Here is a 15,263-nt window from a genome sequence, read left to right as displayed (position 1 = left end):
CCATTGCCGGCATTGGTAAAACTGCATCCGCAGTTCAGCTTCGGTACGGGTCTCAAAGGCAGTCTTTAGCTTCTCAAAAATAGTGGCTACAGAGGACCGATCCCCCTCGGCCCAGGTCTCCGCCTCCTGCTCAGCCGCGCCGGTGAGCTGCCCCAGCACTACCGCTGCACGTTGCTTATCAGTTAGAGGGTACAATTCCAGTAGCGGGCTAAGCTTCTTCCGGAAAACCTGAACGCATCAGGTTTCCCATCGTACTGCAGCAGTCAGGTGGCTCCGGGCACATAGGGCAAGGAGAATTGCATCACCTGAGCGAGAGCTGGGGCCACGGCACCTCCCGCCAGTGCAGCCGGGACCTGGGCGGGCCCATTCCCATCCGCGGGTGCCACTGCGGCTGCGACTGCCACTCCTCCAGCGGCTCCGTCAGGCGCAGACATCTTGTTTCCGTCCCCCTTAGTCTTTTTCCGGCTCCTCCTTTATCGGGGTGGGGTTTTGGCCTTCGCGCCTCCACTGCTCGAGGAGACGCTCGAGCGGGGACTTTTCGCGGCCAAAATGGCAGCTTCTCAAAATTTTCGGCCGGACACCTCCGGCGGTCACAAGGCGCACCTCTACCAGACGGCAGAGCGGTAAGATCCTGTTCGTGACGCCAAGTTGTCGCGGGCGGAGGAGGGGACGCTGCGCTCACCCACTGCTCGGGTCTGGCTGCTGCTGCTGCTGCTCGGTCGTGGCTCAAGCGGTGGGTGGGTTCCCGGGGACTCGAGCGGCGTTCCTCGCCCGTGAGTGAAAAGGGGGTGGTTTGGGTTTAGGGATACTGTCCGTGACGCCACCCACGGTTGTGGTGAGATTGGTGACACCACCGTTGCTCTGGACGGGGATCCCGGGAGTGATGACGGGGAGCAGCTTGGATGTTGGTTCTCCCCTCCGTGGGTAGGGGGTTGGTTGTGCCGGGACCTGGTGAGGGAGGTAGGGATGTATGGCAGGCGGGTTACGGGGCCTGGTGAGGTGCAGGGTCGCGGGGGCAGCGCTGTGCCGCACGGTGGTACTCACTCAGCCAATGACGAATGCAAAGTCTCCGGTAAAACAAACGGCTGGATGGACGGGTTCCACAGACGGCTGCGGTGTTTCTCCTCCCGGCAGGTTGATGGTGACTGCCTTTCCCTGCACCTGTGTTGTGTTACGGTTCCAATGGCTTCCCACCGGTAACCCGCTCCCCAGCTTGGATGGAGGCTGAGGGAGCCCCTTTTGCCCTCAGGCTCTGGCCCTGGGAACTGTAGCCTTGGCGGTGACTGTGTTTCCCTCTACAATGTGAGCTGTTGCCTTCAATCGGGTCTTGACTGCTGGGAAACCCCGGAGGTTCCCTTCACTAACGGATTTGACAAATTCAACGGCGACTCCTAGCCTTGTCGGGGTCCGTAAGCCCTGCCGGATGGTGCTGGCTTCTCTTTGCTCGCCACCGCCCGTCCATGGTCTGCACGGTTCGCTCCAATTAGCCTCTCCTGCAGAAGGTCACCACCATATGCCAACCTTGCTGTACCGTCCAGTCCACACACCCGGACCGCCTTCAGACTGCTCCTCTTCAACTTTACTCCTCTCACTTCAAAAGTCAACTCTCATCTGCTTCCTTTTCCCGCCTCCAGGACTGTGAACTCCTCGGTGGGAGGGACCAACTGCCTGGCCCACCCCCTGGTGTGGACATCAGCCCCTGGAGAAAGGCAACAAGGATTTTGTGTTTGGCTTCGGTGTGCCTAACCGGGGTGTGGGGTGTGTTGGTGTAGTTCTGTGATGACCTGGCTTGTCCAGGGCGCCACATTTCAATTGGCCGCTGTGACATCTTAAGTAACGTGGCTAGTTCCTATTGGCCATCGTGACATCATCAGTGATGTGGTAAGTTTCTATTGGCCACAGTGACATCATCAGGGATGTGGCAAGATTATATTGGCTGCGGTGATATCAGCAGTGACGTGTAAGGCTCTCATTGGCCAAAGGGATTGGCTGCACATGGTTCCTCCATCTTGTGGCCGGTACAGAGGTGATAAATAGCCCTGATGCCCACATGGAAGTGCGCACTCGTCTTTGTGCATGCAGGAACACACAGCTAACTTAGGTAGGGATACGCGGCGAAGTCCTACCAGACTCATTAAGGGCCAGGAGGCAGGTTAGGGTGAGACGTTGCCGTCATATCTAGACCGAGTTAGGGTTAGAAGCCGGCTAGACTGGGCTCCAGAGATATTGGGGTTGTGCCGCTAAGGGACCAGTGGTTAAGCAGCTATACCCTAGTATAACTCGATATAGGAGCAGTACCCTACACGCTCACTTCTGCATATGCCCAGAGCGTATACTAGCAGAATACGGGTAGTGTTCTGCAGGTCCATCCCTATCCATACTATGTATGCTATCTATATTAACTTCTGTGAAGTCAAAGGAGAGCATTGCGCCATATCTGGTCATGTCCATAAACAGGTTCCAGTGTATATATATTGTTACCCGTATTGGGCCCTGTGAGTTAACAGGGTCCCGTCCATTATATATTATTACCCGTATAGGGTCCTGTGAGGCAACAGGGTCCAGTTATTATTATTGTTATTTATTTTTACAGCGCCATTTTTTCCATGGCGCTTTACAGTGAAAGAGGGTATACATACAACAATCATTATTAGTACATAACAGACTGGTATAGGAGAAGAGAGGACCCTGCCTGCGAGGACTCACAGTCTACAGGGAATGGGTGATGGTACAATAGGTGAAGACAGAGCTGGTTGCACAGTGGTGTACTGGACTGAGGGTTATTGTAGGTTGTAGGCTTGTTGGAAGAGATGGGTCTTGAGGTTCCTCTTGAAGCTTTTAAATTAATAGTGAAGCAGTTAAATTAATACTACAGCTTCTGTGTGGCCTAGAACACGGAGACTGTACACGCAGGTTCTGTGTACTCACTATACCTGCGTTAACACCAGTGTGACCTGTAACACAGGTGCATATTATTATTTGGAGTTTTGTTGAATATCAGTAGAGCTTTAGGCTATCAACTGCTGTTTATCTCATCTGCACGGTGGACCCTGACCACTGATATCGGTTGATTCTCATCTTTTACCATATCAGTAGGTCCCTCCGTAACACATACTTTTTCCTTCCACTCAACTTTCCATTAGTATTCTTGGATACAGCACTCTGTGAACAGCCAGCTTCTTTAGCAATGACCTTTTGTGGATTACCCTCCTTGTGGAGTGTGTCAATGACTGCCTTCTGGTCATCTGTCAAGTCAGCAGTCTTCCTAATGATTGTGTAGTCTACTGAACCAGACTAAGGAACCATTTTAAATTCTTAGGAAGCCATTGCAGGTGTTTTACGATAATTATTCTAATTTTCTGAGACAATGATTTTGGATTTTCATTGGCTGTAAGCCCTAATCATCAACATTAACAGGAATAAACACCTGAAATAAATCACTCTGTGTGTAATGACTCTATATAATATATGCGTTTCCCTTTTTGTATTGAATTACTGAAATAAATTAACTTTTTGATGATATTCTAATTTATTGAGATGCACCTGTAAATTTAGGATCCCTAAAATGGAAATGTTAGGTGGCAGGTATGCTACCTGTTTTTTCTATATATCTAATATTATGGCATATAAACTTATTTATTAGCATTGTGCAGGATTATCTTAACCCCTTAAAGTCCAAACCACGTTGTACATTAATGTCAAAGCCTCCTTTTGCAAATCTGACCAACATCACTTTATGAGGTATTAACCTTCAACATATCCCAGGGATTCGAAAACAGTTTTTTAAGGCATGTTTTACTTCATGTTAGTGGTAGATTTAGCTCAATGTTATTTACATTTATTTATGAAACTATTTAAAATTTGGCAAAAAAATTGAAAATTTCACAATTTTCAAACTTTGCATTTCTTTGCCCTTTAATCCGGATAGTATACCACAAAAACAATTCATAAGTAACATTTGTAGCATGTCTACTTTACATTAGCACCACTTTTGATATATATATTTCCTTGCTAGGAAGGTAGAAGGGTTAAAAGTTTATCACAAATTTCTCCTTTTTTCTCAAATTTTTTTAGGGATCACATCACATATAAATTACCTAAGTGACTGTGAGTAGCCTGTGCCAAAAAATATCCAAAAGTGACAACATTTTAAAAACTGCACCCCTCAAACTGCTCAAAACCACATTCAGGAAGTTTATTAACTCTTTGGGTCCTTCACAGGAATTAAAGCATTATGGAAAGAAAAAATGAACATTTAACTTTAACCCTACAAAAATGACGTTTAACCCCAAATTTAGCATTTTCACAAGGGGAACAGGAGAAAATTGACTGTAGAATTTGTTGTGCAATTTCTCATGAGTACACACCCCATATTTGGTGGAAAACTACTGTATCTGGGTGCACCGCTGACACGGAAAAGAAGGAGCACCTTTTGACTTTTTGAGCGGAAAATTGTTTGGGATAGCAGATGCCATGTTGCATTTGCAAAGCCTATGATGTGCCTAAACAGTGGAACCCCTACACAAACAAATTACCCTATTTTGAAAACTACCCACTTTAAGGAATTTATCTAGATATGTGGTAAGAACCTTGGACCCCCAGGTGCTTCACAGAATTTTATAACATTGAGCCATAAAAGTGGAAAAAACATTATAGCGATCAAACATGTTACTTTAGCCCCAAATTTTTCATTTTTATAAAAGTAACAGGAGATATTGGACCATTTATGTTGTGCAATTTCTTTTAAGTACACTGACATCCCATATATGGTGGAAAACTACTGTTTGGACACATGACAGGGCTCGGAAGGGAAGGTGCATAATTTGACTTTTGAAGCGCAAAAGTGGCTTGGATAGCTAGCAGATGTCATTTCGTTTTTGCAGAGCCCCTGAAATGCCTAAACAATGGAAACCCCCAAAAGTGACCCCATTTTGGAAACTGCACTTCTTGAGGAATTTATAGAGGTGGGGAGCATCTTGAACCCACAGGTGCTTCACATAATTTTAAAATATTGGACTGTGAAAATTAAAAATTCAATTTATTTCCCAAAATGTTGTTCTAGCCCCAAATTTTTCATTTTCATAAGGGTAACAAGAAAAATGGACCACATATATTCTATATATTATTAGACAATTTCTCCTTAGTACAGTGATTCCCTATACGTGTTCAGAAACTTTTGTTTGGTTAGAAGGCAGATCACGGAAAGGAAGGAGCGCTACTTGATTTTTGGAGGGCAAAATTGACTTGAATGGATTGCAGATGCTATGTTGTTCAAAGTTCCAAAACAGCAAAAACTCCACAAAAGTGACACCATTTTGGAAACTACACCCCTTAAGGAATATATCTAGGAGATTTAGGGGTGTGGTGAACATCTTGACCCATTGTCATGTGGCGCCCCAGGACCTGGTCGCCACAACAGCATTGCCCCTCCAAAGGGGTAATGCTGAGCCTGGAGGTAATTGGGAGGTCTATTGGCCAGTAAGTTTAACATCCAACGCAGTTCTCCCTCAGGCCAGCAGGGGGAGCTCTGAACCTGGAGTTCCAGGGAGCATTCCTTAAGTCTGGCCTGGGGGAGGAGTTAGTGTTCAGTCTGTAGGAGAAAGCAAAGAGTGCAGACGCAGAGTGTGCTGTCCTGTGGAACTGGGGCCTAGAGCTGGAGCAGTTTGGCCCAGTGAAACAGGAGGAGCAGAGAGGCACAGAAGAGACTCGGACATTGGAGTCTGTGGCCACCAGGGCCTAAAATACTCCCTGGTAGCCGAATCCGAAGGGCAGGAGAGCTGCAAGCACCTGGACCATAAACAGCCCGAAGGTACAGCTGCATCATCAGGGCCAGGTGTGGACTCCAGCAGAGAAGCACCAGAGAGGGTCTGTGCAGCCTACCACAGAGGGAAAGGGACATACCACCGGTCCCAGCAGAAAGAGGGCCATTGCTAAATCCAGAGAGCAGGGTCCTAGCACAGTAAGGAAAAGAACAGGAGTAGGCCTCATACTCAGCTGGCCAAAACGACATCTCCGTTACTTCCAGGCCGGCCGGAGCCCTCTACCACCTGTAATGGTCTCCCAGGACTAACCGTTTGTGAAGTAAAAGAGGAGAAGGTAAAGAGACTGTTGTTTGTGCCTGTTTCTTTCATTGCCTGTCGGCCCTGCACCGTATTATCCACACAACACCATAGACTCTCACGAGCACCAACAGTGTCCCCGGGGCACCGCTCCACCTGTGGGGAGCAGTACCACCAGTGCTGCCATATCATCACCCCGGAGGCCTTACACAGCAGCGGCGGCTTAATAGCCGCATACCACAGGTGGCGTCACGAACACAAACCCCAAGTCACCAGCCATATTTAACTGACACCCACCAGGGCCACGGAGTCGGGCCCCGCCACCATTGACGACCCCCGGACTAGTCCGGCCCGGCACCGGGTGTCCCATAGCCCTGGGGTGGGCGAGTCAGTCACTTCACACAATTTTACATTGGGCCGTGAAAATGAAATATTACCTTTTTTTCAACAAAAATTATGCTGATGGCCCACATTTTTAATTTTCACAAGGGTAACAGAAGAAAATGGACAACCAAATTTGCTGTGCAATTTATCCTGAATGTGACAATACTCTATAGAAGTCGAAAACAAAAACAACTTTTCAGACACAGTGCAAAGCTCAGAAGGGAAGGAGTGCAGTGTCAGAGTGCAGATTTGGCTGGACTAGTTTGTGGGGGCCATGTCAAATTGGTAGAGCCCGTGAGGTGTCAGAACAACAGAACCCCCATAAGTGAATTCATAGAACATACTGCACCTGTTAATGAAATCATCTAGCTGTGCAGAGAGCATATTGATTCCAGATATGTTTCAGAAAATGTTATATCATTACACAGTGAAGAAAAAAATAATTACATTTTTACCACAAAAATGTTGTTTTAGCAGGGATTTTACATTTTCACAAGAGGAAATAGATATAACTCACGACATAATTGTCACACAAATACTCATAAATGTGACAATACCTCACATGTGACAGTTTGGCAACCCAATGAGTTTCGGATGGGAAGGAGTGCTATTTGACTACTGGAGCTTAGAGTTTACGAGAATAATTTGCAGACTCCATTGCAGAGCCGCCAAGTGCCAGAGTAGCAGACCCCTCCCTCAAGTGACCCATTTTGGAATTACACCCATTTGGGAATCAATCTACAGGTGTAATGATTTTGACTCCATGGATGTTCTTCAGAAACAAGCAGCAATGGATGTTGCAAAGTGAAAATGGAAGTCTGACATTGCAGTGCCCACTACATTGTAGTGCCAGTACATTTTGCCCAGCTTGAGGTTCTGAAGACCTGCACCTTTTAACTTCAGCAGGCACTCCTAACTACAGAAATGCCAAACAGGTATGCTAACTGAGATTTAGGCACTTTGTGGTGCTCAAGGGTGAGTGTGACATTTGAATTTGGGAGCATAGATTTCACTTGATTTCTTTTGGGGGGAGCCTTATCATGTTTCCAGAGTTTTTGTGCTGCCAGTAACATGGAAACCCCCTAGATATCTATTAACAAATGATGAACCTGAGTGTGGACTTCTTTTTTTTGTGGGTTGAGTAGACGTTTTTATTAGTGGCATTTTGAGGTACAGAACATTTTGATTCAGTTCACATTTATCCCATGCTCTATACTGAGCAAAATACGTGATTCAGATAAAACCCCCACTGAATCCATTCACTAGTGAAGCAGCAGACAGTGGGGACTATGTGTGGCTTCTGTTTGACAGTGTCAAACCTTTAAGATGTGCGCAAAAGAAGTGGTCAGCCACAAATTTATGCATGCCTACAAAGACAGGCACAGCTGGATCATAGGTTAAAGAGAGTCCAAAGTTTCTCCCTCTGCCTCATTATAAGAAAGCTTCCATTGAGGGTTCTGTCTGAATCTCCTATTTCAGAAACCCCAATGTAAGCGTTCAGCATAAAGCGCATTATAAATATGAGCCAAGCAGTACTCCGATCTTTGGGAGGGAGAATAAACAAGTCAACAAAGGGTCAAGAATTGGTTATATTTATTTGCTACCATTCACTGTGCAGTATAAGTGATTAAACAGCTTTATTCTTTGGGATGGTGTGATTGATTGCAGCGATACCAGATTTGTATATTTTCCTTATGTCTGGCAACTATCACACACTAAAAAATGCTTTTTCTATAATTGTGTCACCTTATTTTTAGAGCTATATTTGTTCCATATTTCTGCTGAAGATTCACGTGGGGCTTGTTTTTTGCGGTATAATTTTACGTATTCTTACCATTTTCAGGCAGATAATACTTTTTATTGCCTTCTATTCATATTTTAGGAAGGCAAAATGAACAAAACCCAGCAAATCAGAAACTTTTTTTGTTTTTGTTTTTTTTTTTTTTATGCCGTACACCGTGATGTAAAAGTGATAAGGCTGCTGTATACTTTGGGTTAGCACGATTACAGCGATATTACATTTATATAATTATTTTATATTTTGCCTCTTTTACACAATAAAAACAATTTTATCGAAAAAGTATTGCTTTTGAATCACTGTATTCTGAGAGGCTATCGTTTTTGTATCTTTTTGCTGACAGAGCTGTGTGAGGGTTTTTTTTTTTTTGCAGAACAACATATTATTTCAGAGGTATGAGGAAAAAGCATAATTTTGACCACTTTTTTATGGTGTTCACTGTAGGGATTAAATGGTGTGATAGTTTTATAGTTTGTGTTGTTCTGGACGTAGCAATAACAATTGTGTGCACTTTATTAGTTTATTTTTTGTTTTTTTCATAACTATTTATTAATGTAATATTTGTTGTTTTTTTGTGGTTTTCAAAATAATTTTTGCAATTTTTTAAGCATTTTTTACTTTTTTACTTAACCTCTCTATGGGACTTTTATTTTTATTGTTATGATCACTGGTTTCATGCATTGCAATAGACATGTATTGCAATACATGAGACCTGTCTGTCAGATTTCATTGACAGAATACCTGATAGACCCTGCCTCTGGCTATGTCTAACAGGCCACCATACCTGGCACACCATGATTTCATTGTTTGACCTCCAGGTGCCAAGACAACCATTGGCTCCCCTTGATTTCATCGACGGGGGTGACAGAGTGGGTCCCCCTCATTCTCACAACTTTCTAAATGCTGCGATCATTGTCAATGTTGGCATCAAGAATGTTATTTAGCCAGGGGCAGTGTGTACATTGGCCCTGGCTGTTACACCAGTAGCTCGGCTGTCATCTGAGTTGACCTTCGGTGGTGATTTTGCAGAGAAGTGCTTATATTTCAGCACCTCCTGCATGACCATGCTGTGATCAGTCAGCTGCAAATTTGGGGCCGAAGTGTCTGCATCAGATTTGAGCACCAAATTTGCAACTCTTTGCAGAAAAGTACACCAAAATGGCTTGAAAACCGTTTTTGTGCATTTTTTTCCCAACAGATGCAGATTTGGTTCTGAAATTTCTACTGCATATTCCTGCAACCAATCTATACCTCCTGGCAATAAAAGCATCAAAACTGCATCATAACGGTGTTTTTATGCTTTATTTGCCAGGAGGAGTGGATTACGTGCAGGAATATGGTGTAAAAATTTCACCACCAAATCTGCATGTCTTGGTAAAAAAAATGCACAAAAACGGTTTTGTCACCGTTTCGGTGCAGCTTTCTTCCTTAAGGTGCAAATTTTGTGCTGAAATGTCTGCATCATATTTAAGCACCAAATTTGCACCTTGCAGAAAACCACACCGAAACGGCGTGAAAACCATTTTTGGAAATTTTTTTGTTAAACTAATCTCTTTGGGTAGAGAGGGACCCAACAAAAAGAGGTTGCCTTGCCGTTAGCTATTGAGCTCACATAAAATAAGTCATTTTGTGTGCTAAGTATCTCAGTTTTTATGTTTTTCATAGCAGTAAAGTATGTCTAAGTTCCCATATTCATTGTTACACATATTTTAGTACTACAGAGTACAACTGTCTCTTCTTTGTTACTATCTTTCAGTTTACACCTGTTCACATTAGAAATGTGCCATCAGTTTAGGATGTGCCATCAGTCTTTTGCTTAGAATTTTGCGGAGTTTATAGACAAGTATCTTAGGGGACTGCTTTTTGCCACCCCTTTAGAGATACCTCAGACAGCAGCCTGAGAGGAGATGTTCATGTCACCTCATGGCAAAATCAACACTATTTTTGCAGACTTACGATGAAAAACTTGAAAAACTAACTACATTTTCGTATACACACACACACACACATACACACACACACACACATACACACATATATATATATATATATATATATATATACTAGAAGGTGGCCCGATTCTACGCATCGGGTATTCTAGAATTTACGTATTGTGTAGTTCATGTATGATTTTTGTTATATATATATATATATATATATATATATATATAGATGTTGTTGTGTGTAGTTACCAAGTGTTTGTGTAGGCGCTGTACATGTTCTGGGTGTTGTCTGGGTGTGATGGGGGGTGAGAGCGGTGTTGTTTGTGTGTTGCGTTGTTTGTGGAGCGCTGTGTGTCTGTAGCGTTGTGTGTGTGTTGCACAGTTTGTGTGTGTGTGGTGTGTTTTGGGGGGAGGTATGTTTTGTGCAATGTGCGTGTTGTGCGGTATGTGCATATATTTGTGTGTGCAGAGTTGTCTGTGTGTGTGGGTGTCTGTGTAGGGCAGTTGTTTGTGGTTCCCAGTGTGTGTGTGTGGTGTGGTGTGTTGTGCAGTGCGCGCACGCGCGTATGTGTGTGTGTGTGTTGGGGGGAGGTGTGCACTTCCCATCGTGCTCCATCCCCCATGCAGCGCACTCCCCATCGTGCTCCATCCCGTATGCTGCGCACCCCCCATCGTGCTCCATCTCCCATCCTGCGCACTCCCAAACGTGCTCCATCCGCTATGCTGCGCACTCCCAAACGTGCTCCATCCGCCATGCTGCGCACTCCCAAACGTGCTCCATCCGCCATGCTGCGCACTCCCTATCGTGCTCCATCCCCCATGCTGCGCACTCCCAAACGTGCTCCATCCGCCATGCTGCGCACTCCCCATCGTGCTCCATCTCCCATGCTGCGCACTCCCAAACGTGCTCCATCCGCCATGCTGCGCACTCCCAAACGTGCTCCATCCGCCATGCTGAGCACTCCCAAACGTGCTCCATCCGCCATACTCCGCACTCCCGATCGTGCTCCATCCCCCATGCAGCGCACTCCCCATCGTGCTCCATCCCCTATGCTGCGCACCCCCCATCGTGCTCCATCTCCCATGCTGCGCACTCCGAAACGTGCTCCATCAGCCATGCTGCGCACTCCCAAACGTGGTCCATCCGCCATGCTGCGCACTCCCAAACGTGCTCCATCCGCCATACTCCGCACTCCCCATCGTGCTGCATCCCCCATGCTGCGCACTCCCAAACGTGCTCCATCCGCCATGCTGCGCACTCCCAAACGTGCTCCATCCCCTATGCTGCGCACCCCCCATCGTGCTCCATCTCCCATCCTGCGCACTCCCAAACGTGCTCCATTCGCCATGCTGCGCACTCCCAAACGTGCTCCATTCGCCATGCTGTGCACTCCCAAACGTGCTCCATCCGCCATGCTGCGCACTCCCAAACGTGCTCCATCCGCCATGCTGCGCACTCCCCATCGTGCTCCATCCCCCATGCTGCGCACTCCCAAACGTGCTCCATCCGCCATGCTGCGCACTCCCCATCGTGCTCCATCTCCCATGCTGCGCACTCCCAAACGTGCTCCATCCGCCATGCTGCGCACTCCCAAACGTGGTCCATCCGCCATGCTGCGCACTCCCAAACGTGCTCCATCCGCCATACTCCGCACTCCCCATCGTGCTGCATCCCCCATGCTGCGCACTCCCAAACGTGCTCCATCCGCCATACTCCGCACTCCCCATCGTGCTGCATCCCCCATGCTGCGCACTCCCAAACGTGCTCCATCCGCCATGCTGCGCATTTCCAAACGTGCTCCATCCGCCATGCTGCGCACTCCCAAACGTGCTCCATCCGCCATGCTGCGCACTCCCAAACGTGCTCCATCCGCCATGCTGCGCACTCCCAAACGTGCTCCATCCGCCATGCTGCGCACTGCCAAACGTGCTCCATCCGCCATGCTGCGCACTCCCAAAGGTGCTCCATCCGCCATGCTGCGCACTCCCAAACGTGCTCCATCCGCCATGCTGCGCACTCCCAAAGGTGCTCCATCCGCCATGCTGCGCACTCCCAAACGTGCTCCATCCGCCATGCTGCGCCAGCATCAGCCTCTCTACCTGCAGCATCAGCCTCTCTCCTCCCAGCATCAGCCTCTCTGTCCTCAGCATCAGCCTCTCTGTCCCCAGCCTCCATATCCCAGCCTTCCCCAGGATCAGCCTCTCTCCTCTCAGCCTCCTCCAGCACGCCGTGCTCCTCTGCCGACACTCACAGATCCGATCGCATACACTCACACACACCCACACACACCCACCCGATCGCATACACTCACACCCACCCGATCGCATACACTCACACACACCCGATCGCATACACTCACACACACCCGATCGCATACACTCACACACACCCGATCGCATACACTCACACACAAAGACACACAGACACTGACGATATTGTACATACGCGCTGATACTCACAACATCCGGGGATATCACATGCTTCTGGCCATGTGATCCCCCGGCAGGTCCTGGAAGCTCACAACAGCACAGTATCGAGGCCGAGAAGCAAGCGATATCCCAGGATGTTGTGAGTATTTGGATGCGATGTGATGTGTGAGGTGTGTGTGAGTGTGATCTGATTTGTGTGTGTATGTGTGTGTGTGTGCGTGTGTGTATGTTCCGCAGCTGCAGGACCTTGATGTGTGGATGCGATGTGATGTGTGTGTGAGGTGTGTGTGAGAGTGAGTGGGAGCCGGTGTACACTGGTAACTATGATACACATCGGGTAACTAAGGGACCTTAGTTACCCGATGTGTATAATGGTTACCAGCTTTCACGGCCTCCGTCAAGATCCCAGCATCGCAAGGTTATGTCTGGCGCTGCCGGGATCCTGACGGAGCCGGTGTAGAAGCAAGCGATATCCCAGGATGTTGTGATGTGTGAGGTGTGTGTGAGAGTGAGTGTGAGAGTGAGTGTGATCTGATGTGTGTGTGTACTCACCTGGGAATCGGAGCTCCCTGTCAGTTGGGCCAGAGCGAGCGTGCATTGCGTGAGGGGGGCGGGGCCTGCAGAGAGCCGGGGCGAGAGGCCAATCCGTGTGGGGGGGCGGGGCCATGGCGAGCCCAGCGGCCAATCAGCTTTGTGTCACCGTAAGGACACAATTTCGGAGCATGACAGACAGACAGACAGACAGATAGACAGACAGACAGACAGACAGAATAAGGCAATTATATATATAGATATATATACAGTTAGGTCCAGAAATATTTGGACAGTGACACAAGTTTTGTTATTTTAGCTGTTTACAAAAACATGTTCAGAAATACAATTATATATATAATATGGGCTGAAAGTGCAGACTCCCAGCTGCAATATGAGAGTTTTCACATCCAAATCGGAGAAAGGGTTTAGGAATCATAGCTCTGTAATGCATAGCCTCCTCTTTTTCAAGGGACCAAAAGTAATTGGACAAGGGACTCTAAGGGCTGCAATTAACTCTGAAGGCGTCTCCCTCGTTAACCTGTAATCAATGAAGTAGTTAAAAGGTCTGGGGTTGATTACAGGTGTGTGGTTTTGCATTTGGAAGCTGTTACTGTGACCAGACAACATGCGGTCTAAGGAACTCTCAATTGAGGTGAAGCAGAACATCCTGAGGCTGAAAAAAAGAAAACATCCATCAGAGAGATAGCAGACATGCTTGGAGTAGCAAAATCAACAGTCGGGTACATTCTGAGAAAAAAGGAATTAACTGGTGAGCTTGGGAACTCAAAAAGGCCTGGGCGTCCACGGATGACAACAGTGGTGGATGATCGCCGCATACTTTCTTTGGTGAAGAAGAACCCGTTCACAACATCAACTGAAGTCCAGAACACTCTCAGTGAAGTAGGTGTATCTGTCTCTAAGTCAACAGTAAAGAGAAGACTCCATGAAAGTAAATACAAAGGGTTCACATCTAGATGCAAACCATTCATTAATTCCAAAAATAAACAGGCCAGAGTTAAATTTGCTGAAAAACACCTCATGAAGCCAGCTCAGTTCTGGAAAAGTATTCTATGGACAGATGAGACAAAGATCAACCTGTACCAGAATGATGGGAAGAAAAAAGTTTGGAGAAGAAAGGGAACGGCACATGATCCAAGGCACACCACATCCTCTGTAAAACATGGTGGAGGCAACGTGATGGCATGAGCATGCATGGCTTTCAATGGCACTGGGTCACTTGTGTTTATTGATGACATAACAGCAGACAAGAGTAGCCGGATGAATTCTGAAGTGTACCGGGATATAATTTCAGCCCAGATTCAGCCAAATGCCGCAAAGTTGATCGGACGGCGCTTCATAGTACAGATGGACAATGACCCCCAAGCATACAGCCAAAGCTACCCAGGAGTTCATGAGTGCAAAAAAGTGGAACATTCTGCAATGGCCAAGTCAATCATCAGATCTTAACCCAATTGAGCATGCATTTCACTTGCTCAAATCCAGACCTAAGACGGAAAGACCCACAAACAAGCAAGACCTGAAGGCTGCGGCTGTAAAGGCCTGGCAAAGCATTAAGGAGGAAACCCAGCGTTTGGTGATGTCCATGGGTTCCAGACTTAAGGCAGTGATTGCCTCCAAAGGATTCGCAACAAAATATTGAAAATAAACATTTTTTTTTGGGTTTGGTTTATTTGTCCAATTACTTTTGACCTCCTAAAATGTGGAGTGTTTGTAAAGAAATGTGTACAATTCCTACAATTTCTATCAGATATTTTTGTTCAAACCTTCAAATTAAACGTTACAATCTGCACTTGAATTCTGTTGTAGAGGTTTCATTTCAAATCCAATGTGGTGGCATGCAGAGCCCAACTCGCGAAAATTGTGTCACTGTCCAAATATTTCTGGACCTAACTGTATATATATAAAATTTTGTTCAGCATGGAACATTATGAGACTTGCAAAACCCTTTATTAGGGGATTATTATACAATATGCAGGGCTTTGTGGGACCCATTATACTATATGGCAGGCTATGTGGCGGCTATCATACTATATGGTAGACTACGTGGGGGCCATAATACTATAGGAGAGCTATGTAGGGGCCTTTATAATATTT

This window comes from Anomaloglossus baeobatrachus, chromosome 1 (assembly GCF_048569485.1).
Source record: "Anomaloglossus baeobatrachus isolate aAnoBae1 chromosome 1, aAnoBae1.hap1, whole genome shotgun sequence".
Classification (NCBI taxonomy): Eukaryota; Metazoa; Chordata; class Amphibia; order Anura; family Aromobatidae; genus Anomaloglossus; species Anomaloglossus baeobatrachus.
Note: the sequence above shows the minus strand (reverse complement) of the source record.